A 15,545-nucleotide genomic window follows, 5' to 3' on the forward strand; every position below is an offset into this window, starting at 1 on the left:
TTATTCATCTGATTTTTTAAATAATGATTCTTAGGACAACAAGGTAAAGTATTATAAGCAAGGCAACTCTATAATCAAATCCTAAAATTGAAAGTATATATTAGAGAGAGGGAAGAATGGGCTATTTATATCATATGTCCCCAAAGTTTAAAAAAGCATTTTCTTATTTGTTGGCTTAACAACTTTGAGGACTTTTCCTGAATTTTAGTTGGTTGGTTTAGTAAGTTGAGTGTTCAAACGTTTCAACCACTAATATTAATCTAGAGAATGGATAATTTTGTGTGTCATCATTTGGGATGTACATGAATTTAACAGCCATTGTCTTATCCCTTTAGATCCCTGCCTAACCTAAAAGTATAAAAGTCTGGGGCTATGAATTAATAACTGAAATTTCTTTAAAAGGATGTTTCTAATTTCATACCTATGGATGGGATACAATTTAGCACGGATCAAGTGATCGCCTAAATTACGTGCTCTTTTGTACCCAACCGTAGGCATTTTCGGAAAAGATGTTTTAAAACTGGGATCCTTATTTGCAAATTTTTATGTGATGTAATCATCCGATTGATCTGATTTTTGGAATACTGATTCCTAGGACATCAAAACTACATTGTTATAAGCGAATCATCTCTATAATCAAGACCTAAAAATGTAAGTATGCCCTTAAACATTATCCTGTATGTTAGCAGTTTTTCAACAAATTTACTTAATTTTATTTCGACTTTTATACACATATGTTCTGATTATTCAGTTCTGACACTCTACAAGTGTTATTGTTCGTTTGTCCATCCATTTCAGGGCTTTGCTTTTATGGATGTTGTCATCCTTATTGAATTTAATATCCATGAAAAACTGTTTATACTACTATACGATAAATACCTGCTTTCCCAAATTACCTTAATTTATTAACTGTATAAGGAATTACAGAGAAATTTCGTGATTTTTTAAGCACATAAATATTCAGAACAAAATTTTGAATTCGTAATGTAAATCTGCAGCCACTTGTGCAGCCATTACTTTATGAATCCTGCAGCCATTACTTTATGAATCCAAGATTCTTATCATTCCATCTTTACATTCCAGGTGTCATATTTCATTTACTTTAAGAATTCAATCATTTACTTTAAGAATTCGAAAAAATCGGCTGCAAAATTGCATTTAGAAGCCGGCTGCGGAATTCTTAAAATATACATTATAATATAAATGGGTTATATATTAAACATAGAATATATCCTATTTAAAATTTACAGCATAATAATTTATCCATGTTAAAGATGTAAAAATAGATAAAATAGTGATAGATATATCCGATTATTATTAAACTCTTAGGATCTCATACCATGCACAGTTGGACTACTCATGCAAACTTCAGATATACAATCTTTTAATTATATAAATATCATACTTTTATAAATGATGGGTTTAGATTTACAAAGCTTATTCATAGTAAAATATCAGGCTAAAATAATTTAAAGGGTAAACGATTAGAAATTGTAATAATGTTGGTATAAAAAAAAACGATTAAGAAAATAATCTAAAGGAAAATGTCATATAGTCTCTTATAAATTCAATAATAACAAAACAACAAAAAGTTATAGATTAGCACCAGTTTGAAAAAATATTAGTTGTATTGATTAAGACATGGGCCTTGATTTTAACAAAAAACTAACAATATGATGAAAATATAATTGAATAATTTAACAAAAGAAGATAAGTAAACAAACCTATTGACAGGTGAATTATAAAGCAAATATAATGTACATATGTACTATATGGACAATATGTATTTACTTCACAATTCATGCAATAAAAGATTCATTTTCTTTAGAATTTACTTTGCATTGTATATAACAGATCTATAGTATAGATGTATAAACAGATGACTATCTGTCCCCCTTTTCCAAGGACCTTTTCGTCTGCTAGCAAATTGTTTCTACTACTTGGCTGTGTTAATATTCCTTATAATCAGGAATAGGACTTCTAATAATCTGGAATAGGACAGTGATAAGACATGGACAATGGACGATAAATTGATGTATATACCCAATGATGATAGACAAATAGTCTATTCTGTTTATTACATCAAATAAAAATTTTTAATAGGAGATCTAAAGTTGCTAAGCCAATGAATACGAGAACTTGCCTATAAAACTTTAGGTACAAGTTTGATTTAAAATCCAGCATCCCCACCCTCCATATAATAGAACACATTGTATATATTGACATAGTGAGGGCACGAAAGTTTAACAGATATTTGTTTGTTACTTGTATGTACTAATTGAATTTAAATTTGTTGATGGTTTGAAATATAGACCATACACTCCAGACCTTTATGATGTGATTTCAAAACCTTTTATTGCGCAATATCTCTCAATTGGTCACTGTATACCCCCCCCCCCCACTCCTTTTTCTAAATCAAATTTGTGTTTCCTGTTGATAGTTAAGATCCATTGAAATTTTAAACCTGCGGGACCCCTGAACATAATTTATCCCAAAAACAGACCTAACAAAACGTTATCATATAAAAAATTTAATGGTTTGAAGTTTTCGTCTAGTAGCGATTTGTGGGATATCGTCATTTATTGCTCCAATTAGTACTTCACTAAAGGTTTCAGGATTAAAGGACAAGTCAATCAAGATTTAGCTAGCTTTAGTTTGTTTCTTAGGAACGTTATTTTCTCTAAGGGCTCGACAGCTGCGGTCATGTAAATCTTCTTTTTTCTTTGCAAGCTGCAATTTCATTTTCTTATTAACCCTTTACAGTCGGGCCCCTTGCCGCACCTTAATCGGTCGGGGGGGGGGGGCGTTGAACGCCCCCCCTAATTATCTCAGTTCCTATTAGAGCTAGAGGGCTAATTTTTTTTGTGCAAGTCCCCTGTTTGATAATGAATTTCCGACCTTTTATAAGTCTAAGTCAATTTTCGCCTTCTTCACCCTTTTATTTAACAACCTTTGTGTTTAGGTCTTTTTTTATTTAAAAATTTCAAACGGCTGTAATTTTCTTATTTTTGAAGCTAGAAGAAAAATTTATCCCAGAAAATGTTTATTTTTATGTAAATTTTACATTAGAAATATCAAAATATAAATTTCAGCGGCCGCAGCTGTACTTGGCAGCTGCCAGCCGCCGCAGTCGGCGGTCGGCGGGAAAACGGAGGCGGATCTTCATGAAATTTTGATACGTTATGTAGACATGTAAGAAAAGCTTAAGTTTAAAATTTGAAGTCTCTAAGTCAAAAATTGCGGCCACATGAGCCTTTTAAAGATTTCTGGAGACCTGGAGGATCAGGACCTGCAGGATCATACCTGAAACCTGAAAGTGACTTGAACACCTGTATTTCATATAAGGATGTACTACTAGAGGATTTTTTAGTATTTTGGTATGATAAAATGCTTTGTTTTAGTCAAAAAAATATTTTTGCTCTTTACCTGGATGACCCTGCCAGGTTTGCTGGCATCCTGTGTCCGCCAGGATGGAGATATTCAAAAAATTCCAACTCTCAGTTATGTGTCATACCCATACTTAAAAAGTCAAGCAGTTTGGGCTCTTTATCTTTCACACACAGAAAATGAGATAGAAAAAACCGGATGGGGGGGCGTTCAACGCCCCCCCCCCCGACCGTTAAGGGTTAAGTCACAAATATAGCTGCTAAAGAAGACTATTTAATTAAAGTTATCCATAACCGCAATTTTTATGAACAACTAAATGTTAGCCGCCCAAAAAATAGACACTGCCGAGCCCCGCTGTCTACATATCTACTTAAATGTGACAGAACCGCCCATTTATTAAACATAGTACCATTAAATAACTCAACAACTAGATTTTTATGAAATAAACGTATCAATCTCCGCCCACTTTTGATTCCTAATTATGAACCAACCCTTAAACTTAGGAGGGAGAGGACAATGAAAACAATAATTCAACACACTTAACTTCTAAAATGGATATATTATTAATTGGATGTTGCACCAGATTTTCATGTTCTGATGCTTGCAGTTGGCTAAAAAAAAAAAACACCAAATCCGCTCTCTTTACTCCATCTCCTATCCTTTTTTTTTCATTTTTTTTAGTTCAATCGACAAAAATGTGAGATGATTAAATTATCTTTAATTATTTTGTCCCTACGTCACTGTCTTAACTAGTAAACAACCCTTTTCTTTCTTTAACTCAATTTACGTGAATTAGTTGATATCTGTCCTATATTAAGTTGTTTTTTTAAACCAAGCTAAAGATTTGTTTTAAGCCATTTACAAAAATTTCTTTAGATTTTCTATATTTATTCTATAATGTTGTAAGCTGCAACTTTTTAGTCTTAAATACTATTACCTTGTTATTGCTGCGCTGCCTTATTGGTGTAATCTTATTTATATTGGCTATTTAAATAATATCTTTATTCGATTTTATATAAACGTATTGGTATAGGTAGTAAATAAGGTAAACCATAAGAATTCGGTGTGTATTCGTTTCCGCAAATGAATCAATATTATTTAATTGTCATAATCGCATATTATTACAACAGCAAAAACTTTCCTTTTGATTTACACTCATGATTAACACAATTTATTTATTGGCTATTTGCAGAGAGGGAGGGGACAATGGGCTGTTTATTACATTATTCGCCAGAGTTTCATAATAACCGTTTCTTATTCGTTGGCCTGACAACTTTGGGAACTTCAGTGAATTTTGATTGGTGTGTTTATTAAGTTGAGTGTTCAGACGTTTCAACCACTAATTCTAATCTACATAAGGGGTAATTGCGTGTATCATCAATTTATCGGCCATTGTCTTATCCCTTTAGCTTCCTGGTTTTTTTTGCGAAAATGAAACACTATGCAGATGTATTATAATATACGGAAGTGAATGTACATAAAATGGTTTTTATTGGGAGGGGAAGAGGAACCTTTATGAGTGGTTTTTAATGGTAATTAATGCTATCTTCCATTTTTATCAACCCTGTAAAACTATAACCCTGTTATTATAGAAACAAGGTGATATCGTAACGTCTAAGGTTTGATATAGGCTTTTTTTTAAAGTACTTGCTGCTACGCCGCTATAGAGGCCTTGAATTCGACCCCCCTCCTCCATTCTTTAATTTAGATTCAAAAGGAAAAAATAAAAAGAAATTTTAGGTGGAGGGGGTTGTTTTTTTTTGTGGTGGTTGTACTCTCTCCAAAATAGCTATATACCTTCTGGGGACATAGGAGAAGTAACACTGCAAATTAAAACTGCATTCGTTCAGTGGTTAGCGAGATCCTTTGCTACAAAAAACTATCTAATATTTTACATTATAATATAATTAACAATAATTTTGACTTGTATAACACTTTATATTCCACATAAACCACTACCAATGCATGACAACTATAGGTCTCACGTTCAACAGGGTATTAATTGATTTGTTTGATACAAATCTTAACCACTTCAAAATAGATTAATTATAATTTTAGTTTCTCTATCTCTGATTTTATTTCAAAAATATCATATTTTGATAAATTTTGCATTAATTGTTTTTTTCTGGAAATAATCAATATATATTTTTTTTTAATGATTTAGAGCATGAAATAATCTCATTTTCATTTCAAACTTATTTGTAATATTTAAAGTAAACAAAACGCTTTTAAACTAGGATGGAAACATCTATAAAGGGAAATTAAAATACTATAAATTTCTAGGTTTATTTTTTTAGGGCTATTTAGATTATACCTTATAGTTAGGTTACATAAATCTTTAAACAAAGTTTGTTAATCGTTATATGTCATAATTTTCGAGCATACGATCAAACCATAAACTTAAGAAAGCCCTAGCCTAGCTGTTAAAAAAAACCATTACAAAAAATCATCTAAAATTCGTGATGAAAATCAACCAAAAACTGTTGAAAGTAAACAAAAAAATAATTGGAATCTTAAAAATAAATACACATAGATACATCCATGATAGACAAATATAAATAACCGTCTACCAATCCAAAAATATGAAATGCTTTTAGAATGGTTACTTCTCATAAATGCAAAGCTTTTCTATACAAATTCAGAATGTAAGTTTAAAGAGGCATCGGACTTCTTACTTATTAATCTTTATCAGGGATCTAAAGGGATAAGACAATAGCCGATAAATTTATGAACATTCTCAAATACAATTTCTGTAGATTAAAATTAGTGGTTGAAATGTTTGGATTCTCGACTTATTGAACCAACCAATCAAAATTCAATTAAAGTTCACAAAAGTTGCTAATAAGAATTGTTATTTAAAAACTTTGAGGACTTATTCGTCTCTTAACTATTTTGAATTTATATTATTTTTAAAATAATTTTGTTATATCGTTATTGCTGCGCTACTTATGGTCACAATTGTTTTTGTTTTGTTTGAAAAGTGGGAGGGAGGTGACAGGAAAAGAAATCTAAACTGAAAGTCACCCAACTGATAAAAACGTAAACGTATATGACACCTTTTTAGATTAAGCAGACCAAAAAAAGACTTTAAAACATTATTTAAAGTATTTACTTTTCCAGTAGGAATTCTATCTTATAAAGGAGTAAGATTTTTTTTGTCTGTAGCTTAAGATTTCTTAACTACTGGTTGGTTTTAGGCTATTTATTAGAGTCTTGGTATGATTTTAGGCTATTTTTCTGCCTTTCATATTCTTTCGAATACAGGGCTTCTAGGTGTTAGGAGCGCAGCAGCTAGTCTTATTATAAAAGTTTATAATTTCTAGTAAAATTTTTAAAAAGAAAATACTTTTTAAGCAGTAGTTAAAATTTTGTTCATACTCATAATAAATGTAAGCTTTTAAAAGAAGAAAAGTAATAGCTATTTTTCGCATTGTATTAATGTATTATATACAGCTTTCCAGCCAAGAACCGGTTCTTATCTAGCGGATATTTAACGGGTTTGAAGTCATATTAGAAAATATATTATGTATTTCCATATTGTATTAGCCCCGCTTCAAAAATATTATTTAACATATTCTATAACTGTCAAATGCATGTCAGTACAAAATTGAAATTATTTATTTATTTATCCAAATATGACCTTTTTTATGTTGAAATATGTTTGTGTCAACAGTTTTTCATTGTATCATGATGATGGAACCAATTATCCCCTTTCCTTTTCCAATTTCACCTTTAATTTTGTAAGCGAAACAACTCTATAACGAGTTCTTATTGTTCTACGTATTAATGTGTACCCTAAAATATTGATTTTACTTTTTAAAGGAAACCAATATAAGTTATTTTTTTCTTACTTATACGCCAATCAAAACTAATTATGAGTAAGATTAAATACAATTTTGCTAATCAAAGGCATGATTTAATTTTGAAGTAATAAGTAGATAACACATAATTAAATAATTTTTGTGTTTTTTCTAACCTTCTATTCATTTTATTTTCCTTGTATGTAATACTTTTAACAACCCAAATAATATGAAGGTAGTTTTATTAGCGCAGCTTCTCAATAGCTATTGTATTTCCTTTTATCGCCAATTATTATGGTAAGTTATTTAAAAATTAATATACTAAGAATTACATAAACTTTTTACAAGAAAATTATATTTTAGTGAATTGTTTAAAATTCTGACAAAACATGATTTTACTGTTTTTTTAAATGTTCGATACCTCACTAATTTTCGAATGCAATGTCCTTGTTATAGTCCTATTTATTGAGCTTATTTTATGTGCGTGTCCTTGAATGTCTAGCGACAACCAAAAAAAGGGTCCCCATACTTTGGTCGACACTAGTTTGTTTTTGGTTTCATACATTTTGATCGACTACCCTTTGAAGATTTTGAATGGGATGTAAAAGACTGATGTTGGTGCTGATTTTTTAAATGTTTGGGCTTGGGACCCCCACCCTAGATATACCACACTTTTCTGGGATATTGCTGAGTCAAGTATCAACTGTTGGGAATATCAAAGGATGACTCCATGCAAAATTTGAGCCGGATCCGGCCAAAACCGGCCGTGAATTTTATGAAAAACCGGTTTTTTCCGGTTTTTAGGGGGTATCTGTAAATCGATTCAGCTGGAGCAAAACCGGTTAAAGGTACAAAAAATTTTACTTCACATGAAATTTAGCCAATGCAATTGCCTACAAAAATGTACTTCATCATCAACTTGATTGGACAACTCTTTCCCCTCCTAAATGTCCATTAAAACCTCGGAAACGGCAAAAATCGCCAAAAATCACGCCTTCGGCGGGCAAATAACGGCTAAACGGTCAGCCGGAGGCGAATGAAACATAAATAAAGAAATGTCTGCCTCAAAAAGTTGTTCAACATCAAAGAGATGCTTGAAGTCTCTAAAACGACTCCTTCCCCTCCTTTAAGGGGAAAAACTGAAAAAACGTGATTTTCAAAAGTATGCCCACTTCGTGGGTGTGGGGGGCACTGAACCCGTCACCCCAGGGTCACCAAATATAAAGTCTAGGCGGCCCACAATGCTGAATTTTCACCAAGTGAAAGTCTTGTGTCATTATCTCTTATGAGAAAAAAGTTATTAATTAATTAAAATTTCAAATTGTGATTTTTTGATGAATTTCTTTGATGAAATGACAGGCTGGTCAATTTTTAGGCCATTTTTTGCTGTTTTCGGCCCGCCACGCCCAAACGGTTTGAGATAATCTCACGGGACCTTTTGCCCGACCTAAGCCTGGTTATTTGTAAGGTCTAAGAAAAAAAAATCCTGGATTGGATGAAGCTGCGTGCCGTAAAAAATCGCTGGTCGGCTCATTTTGCCCCCTCAAACCCTCACCTCGTGCCATTTTTCTGTGTAAAGATTATAATTATAATCTTTTGCGTAAGTCTGTTTTTTTTCCTAGACCTCACAAATAACCAGACTTAGGTTGGGCAAAAGGTCCCGTGAGATTATCTCAAACCGTTTGGGCGTGACGGCCCAAAAACCGCAAAAAATGGCCTAAAAATTGACCGGCCTGTCATTTCATCAAAGAAATCCATCAAAAAATCACAATTTGAAATTTTAATTAATTAATAACTTTTTTTTCATAAGAGATAATGACACAAGACTTTCACTTGGTGAAAATTCAGCATTGTGGGCCGCCTAGACTTCATATTTGGTGACCCTGGGGTGACAGGTTCAGTGCCCCCCACACCCACGAAGTGGGCATTTTTTTGAAAATCACGTTTTTTCAGTTTTTCCCCTTAAAGGAGGGGAAGGAGTCGTTTTAGAGACTTCAAGCATCTCTTTGATGTTGAACAACTTTTTGAGGCAGACATTTCTTTATTTATGTTTCATTCGCCTCCGGCTGACCGTTTAGCCGTTATTTGCCCGCCGAAGGCGTGATTTTTGGCGATTTTTGCCGTTTCCGAGGTTTTAATGGACATTTAGGAGGGGAAAGAGTTGTCCAATCAAGTTGATGATGAAGTACATTTTTGTAGGCAATTGCATTGGCTAAATTTCATGTGAAGTAAAATTTTTTGTACCTCTAACCGGTTTTGCTCCAGCTGAATCGATTTACAGATACCCCCTAAAAACCGGAAAAAACCGGTTTTTCATAAAATTCACGGCCGGTTTTGGCCGGATCCGGCTCAAATTTTGCATGGAGTCATCCTTTGATATTCCCAACAGTTGATACTTGACTCAGCAAGATCCCAGAAAAGTGTGGTATATCTACCCCACCCCCCACACTCCATCCTAGAAAAGCATAAGCTTTAGTATTACTAATACAAAGCTTCCCCTCAAATTGAGTACCTTTAGGTTCGATGTAAATAATAATTCATAAAAAGTACTGTATTCAAAGTGTACAAACCTTAAATACAATTGACGTTGATCGTTCTTACATCATAATAAATCATCAAAATGAAACCTAAAACACCCTTTTTCTGCTACGTATAACATTTTAATATAACCTAAAAATAAGTAATATTTCTATACCTAAATTCTTTCATAGATTTTATTTAAACACAAAATACAATTACAGATATTTAGCAGTTCTAGCATCTATGAGATCTGTATTTAAATGGTAAGAAAAGCAGAAATAGTCTAAAGCTACCCCAAGACTTCAATCTTAAAATCAAATAGCCTAAAACCATCACGCGACCTCTACAAAATGGAAAACTCAATCAGTTAAGTACTGCTTTATATAATAGGATATATAATGATTCAAAAGTTTAATACTACAATATACTTTTATTAGTGTATAAAATTTAAATGATATTTGTTATTTTTTTATGTGTATGATAATACATAAATTATACAAAATCTGCTTCTTTTGTTATTCTACACTGTCATCATCATTAGATAAAACAAGAATGACAACAACCATAACAAAACAAACCAAAAAAACACCCACAACTATAACTTGTTCCACATTTTCGTTAATCTTAATTGTTTAAAAATGGATTAAATTAAAGATACATTTTACCTATATACCTTTCACTTAATTTTCCTAGAATTTATCATTTTATTATGTATAACTTCGACGTCAATAAATTTTATTAAAATTAATATTTCAAAAATACTATTATAGCTTTCATTACTTACCTACCGTTATTTGTTAAAAGCTTCGCTCTTAAAACATAATTTTTCAACCAATTTTCCACGACAATTTTGTGCTTTTAGTTATTTTCTCAAATTTCATCACAAAGACTTAATAAATGCGAAGCTTTTCTTTATTAAGGATGCATGTACAAACATTTTTACAGCGTAACTTACATATCTGAATAATTTCAAAAATGATTTCCATCAATTTCAAACACTCTACAAATATTTCAGCGCCAAAATTGAGTATTTATGATTGTCTACAAAAAAAATTAGAAATGACAGTATTTTATAATAGAACCATAAATAGTTTAAATGCTACTTGTAATAATGTCGGTTTGTTTGAGTTGTATTGTTTTGCTTGTTATGAATGTTATTATCCCTTTTCTTGTTTTAACAAGGATGACAACATCCATAAAAGCAAAGCTCTAAAATGGAAGGACAAACGAACATTAACATTTGTATAGTGTCAGAACTGAATAATCAGAATATAAGTGTCAAAAAGAGTTGAAGCAAAATTGTAAGTGTAAATTTGTTGAAAAACTGCTTGATACAGGATAATGTTTATGGACATACTTACATTTTTAGGACTTGATTATAGAGTTGCTTTGCTTGAAACATTATACTTTGTTGTCCCAGGAATAAACATACCAAAAATCAGATCAATCGGAAGATTACATCACAAAAAAAATGTTAAAAAAGTAAAAAAATCAACATGTTTAAAATGGACGTTTGAAATCGATAGGACAATTCTAACATGCCTAAATTAACCAAAAAAGCTATCCGTTTGTGACGGACGTACGGACCGACCCTAATTATAGAAAAGCTTCGCTTTAAAAAAAAGTAGTTTAATGTTTATGTATAGAGATAAAGGAGAGGAAATGCTATAATGAGCTTAGAAATTAGCCTCTTTTTGTGTGTCTATTTCATTGAAATGGACATTTTTACTCAACAATATGACAAATAAAAACTTTGAAAGAAAACTTTTAAAAACTTACTTCTAAAACAAGGGCGACACTAGAAAAGTGTCAAACTTGCAGTGGGTTACTGACACGTTATGTTGCACTGATCTAATTATAGAGGAGCTTCGACTTAAAAAATGTATTTTCTTAAATAAGCTAAGGTTTAAAATTATCTTTATTAATTTTTGCAGATTCCTAATACCGTTCCTTATGGTCTTGGTTTAAGGTTGCTTGATTTTGAATACGCGTCGCGTTGAATTACTTGATTAAAGAATCTTCTTTACACTTTTCAGATGACACTAGATTTTTAAAAGCGAAGCTTTTCTTTTATTGTGTGCGTGTCTGTAAAGAACAATTAAGTCTTTTAAAGGAAAAATAGATTCATTTTAAATCTCAACCTTGTACTTTTTAATTTGCTTCAATTATAACTTGTATTAAAAGTCTGTTAAAAAAGACAATTTACCTTTTTTATATTCTAATTCAATATTGTTTTTGTAACCTAATAAAATTTGATTAAATTTAACTGTACAAAAATTAAATTTATTGGGTGTGATTTTTATAGCACAACAAGTACAATATTGTCCATAAGAAACGCAGCAATGACAAAAGTTAAATAAAGGAATAACACATAAATCAATAGTTTTAAGTAATGATGTAGAAAATATAAAATAAGGCTAAAGCTATTTACTAAATATTGCTTATACATCGCTAAATTGTTTTCTTGTAATTTAAGTTTTTTTTATATTTTAAATCCATGAATATAGTAATTTTACTTGAATTCATTCTTAAAGATAGACGGACATACCTTAATTGTAGAGTAGCTGCGCTGTACAAATTTAGAATTAACACCTTTAATTACTGGTTAGTATTGACTATGGTGCTATGGCGAGGATTTTATGACTTACTTCACGCAATTTTAGAATACACAGACATACAAATTATTTAACAAAGCATAAAGCATAATCAGGGAGGGAAAGGACACTGGTAGCTGAATGATGAATTTACCCCATTTCAAAGCTTAGTTATACTTATAATTCAGATGGACATTGATTTTTCTTTGACAAAATTGCTGAAATTGGAAATATGGAATAATCTGGAAATGTGTTTTTTTTTTGCAGAATATTGACAAAATGAAAAAAAGCTACATAGGATTAGCAGACTGCTTAGATACTGTTGAGTTTTGAATAAAACTAAAGTACATTTCTCGTATTTATTCGAATCCGGTGGATAGGAACCGGTTCTCATCCATACGAAAAAACTATGTCTAGCATCGTATTATATCCAGTACTAGTTTTAATCTTATGATTGTACATTTCTATATCCGCGGAAAGCCGTTTATAATACGATACGAGAAATAACTATTAATCAACCTTCAAGTTATTGACATTTAGACCTAAAGGGGGGTAAAGGGGATTTACCCCCCCCCCCTCAAGCTCCTCTTTTTATACCCCTCAAATTTTATAAAAATTACATTAGATTACCCCCCCCCCCTCAAACCTCTAAAACCCCGTATTATAACCCTCTCAAAATGAAAAGCTCGGGTGTTCCTGATTTAGGAAGATGATTAAAGTCCCTCCACAGATTATGACGTCATATGATAGAATAGCCAATGAAAGGCCAGTATACACTGTAATTGACCAATGGTAAAATTTATGCTGGCCTTTCATTGGTTATTCTATCGCATGACGTCATAATCGGTGGAGGGACTTTAATCATCTTCCTGATTTAGACCTACGAAAAATTTAAGTAGCTTTGCTACTAAAAATGTACCTAATAACATGATCTCTATTGCTTTCTAATAATTATTTTGTACACTATATAAAATACAAATGACATAACAACTTCATGCTGATTTTCTTTTGTCTTCATTTCCCGCAATAATTTCTTGCAAAAAAATAATCGCAAACATTTTTTTAGTAGCACAGCTACTCTATAACTGGACGTGCGACCATTGGACTGTTTTGCCGAGTAACTTAAACCAATTCTTACAAAATAACTACATCTGCCTTTTTTTCAAAGAGTACACCTTTCTCTTAAAGCATTCTTAATTACACATACAGTCTTGTAATCAGTCAAACTCGCACAAATACGTATACGCTTCCAGCAGCTGTCCTATTACTTAAATGAATAAAAGTACAACAATAAAGGCATAATCCAGACAACTACTTGGTAGTGGAGACCCTTTTCGTCTGCTTGCAAATTGCTTTCTGTTATTTAGTAGAGACTAGGCTATATTCATATTTCAAAGACCCAAAGATTATCTACTTTTTATTATTTAATCTTTATTATAGTTAATTGTTCCTTTTTCTTAAAATATTCATGATATTGTTAATGCGCTGCTTCTGGATATAATTACCCTTGTTTTCTCTTAAAGTTCGTTAACATGCACACCTCCATTAATTTTTTTCTCTGATTTTTTCGCATTAAAACAATATTTTGCGAAATATGAGAAATTTGCAAAATTGATAAATGTGTCTTAACTCAGTTCTGGGATCGGGTACATTTTATGTCGTGAATATTAATATTTGAAAAACTTTTAAAATTCAATAGAACAGACGCCCTTCCATCCGAAAACGCTGAGATCTAAAGGGATGAGAGAACGGCTGATAAATTGATGTACTTCTCCAATGATGATACACATAATTACCACTTCTGAAGATATAAATTAGTAAACAATCAACTTAATGAACGGAATTTTAAAAAAAGTCTCCAAAGTTGTTACGCCAACAAATAAGACAATGTTATTATAAATCTTTAGGGCTAGTGCAAAAGACTTACATCTTTCTTTTTCGTTTCATATCTTTCTCTTTCTTACTAAACAGAGATTCTGTTAGCATTTCAAATGTTTAATTTTTCAAGCATGCTTTAAGTTTCTATGAATATTACTGAATAACAGTTTACTTATGATTTTGTTTTCAATTGTTATTAGCTTGTTATTGCAGCAATGTTTTTGGACCTGATCCACCAGAACTGTCTGGCTGTTTAAGACTGGTTAAAAATCACGGCGCGAGAAATCTTTATATTTTTCACAAACAAGCTGGGGATATATTCTTAAATATTTTTAATACATAATATGTTTGAGAATCTGTTCCAACAGGAAAAAATTATTAAAGAAACTCATCGATATTTTTATCACAAACCACTTCCCCCCTATCTTTGAAATTGAAAATTAAGAGGTCATCAGGTCAGGTTATGTTAGATACTGGATAGCCCCGCAGGCTTAGGTTCCCCTGAAGGAGTTAGTCACGAGGAAAAATTATACGAACCTCCTTGTTTTTGCGCCTTTAAAACCTTTTCATAATTTAAAAAAATATATTAAATTTCTTGGACTTCTCTTCTTTATTTTGATTTTCCTCTGAGACGGAACAAAGAATTTTTAAAGCAAAGCTTTTAATAATTTAGTTCTGTACTTAAGATAATTGTATTTAGATTTTTTTTTGTAATTTGGAGTATTTCTCCTTTTTTAACATTTTAATGATTTACATTATAATTAGTTAAAGATATCTTGTTATAAATTTATGTAAATTTAAGCTTTGCTTTTCATGAATGTTGTCATCCTTGTGTTTTTAACAAATTATCAGAATTACAAAAGATAATATTTCTTTTAACGTGTCAGATTTTATTGCCTTTGTAGTCTTATAGCTATAGAATAAAGGAATGCAATATAGAGTAGTTATAGGTTTTTAGGAGTTAGATTTAAATATTCTATGTGTCTATTAGTCTTTTATTATTGCCTTTGCAATTATGAAAGTAAAAAATCTTAACTATAGGATATTGAATCATGCTGGTCAAAGTGTCGCTGTAGATATCAGGCATATATCTACCTTAACTGAAAATATCAACCAAATAATGAACGTATTAATAATAGATGTCTGTTCCAGACAATTACCTGAATTCAGTGATGGGGACATTTTTTGTCTGCTAACAAAATGATTTCTGGTCTATTGTAGTGACTTGGCTGTTTAATTAATTGCGACCCTATTGATTGATATTCAAAGACCCAATTAAAAGTCGGCATGTAGGGTAAGGACATACAGTTATTTAACCTCGTCTTCTTTTATTGTTTTACTCTAATGTCTAAAAAAGTTAATTAAT

The 15,545-nt window shown here is 31.4% G+C and overlaps 1 protein-coding gene across 1 annotated transcript in view; it reads left to right on the forward strand.

Moving 5' to 3' along the window:
• The window catches only part of LOC145325154 (uncharacterized), an 85,902-nt gene that overhangs the window by 11,172 nt on the left and 59,185 nt on the right, over positions 1–15,545 (forward strand). The gene's annotated exons all lie outside the window — the stretch shown is intronic.

Source organism: Acartia tonsa, chromosome 7, assembly GCF_053477335.1.
Source record: "Acartia tonsa isolate MP-2025a chromosome 7, ASM5347733v1, whole genome shotgun sequence".
NCBI lineage: Eukaryota > Metazoa > Arthropoda > Copepoda > Calanoida > Acartiidae > Acartia > Acartia tonsa.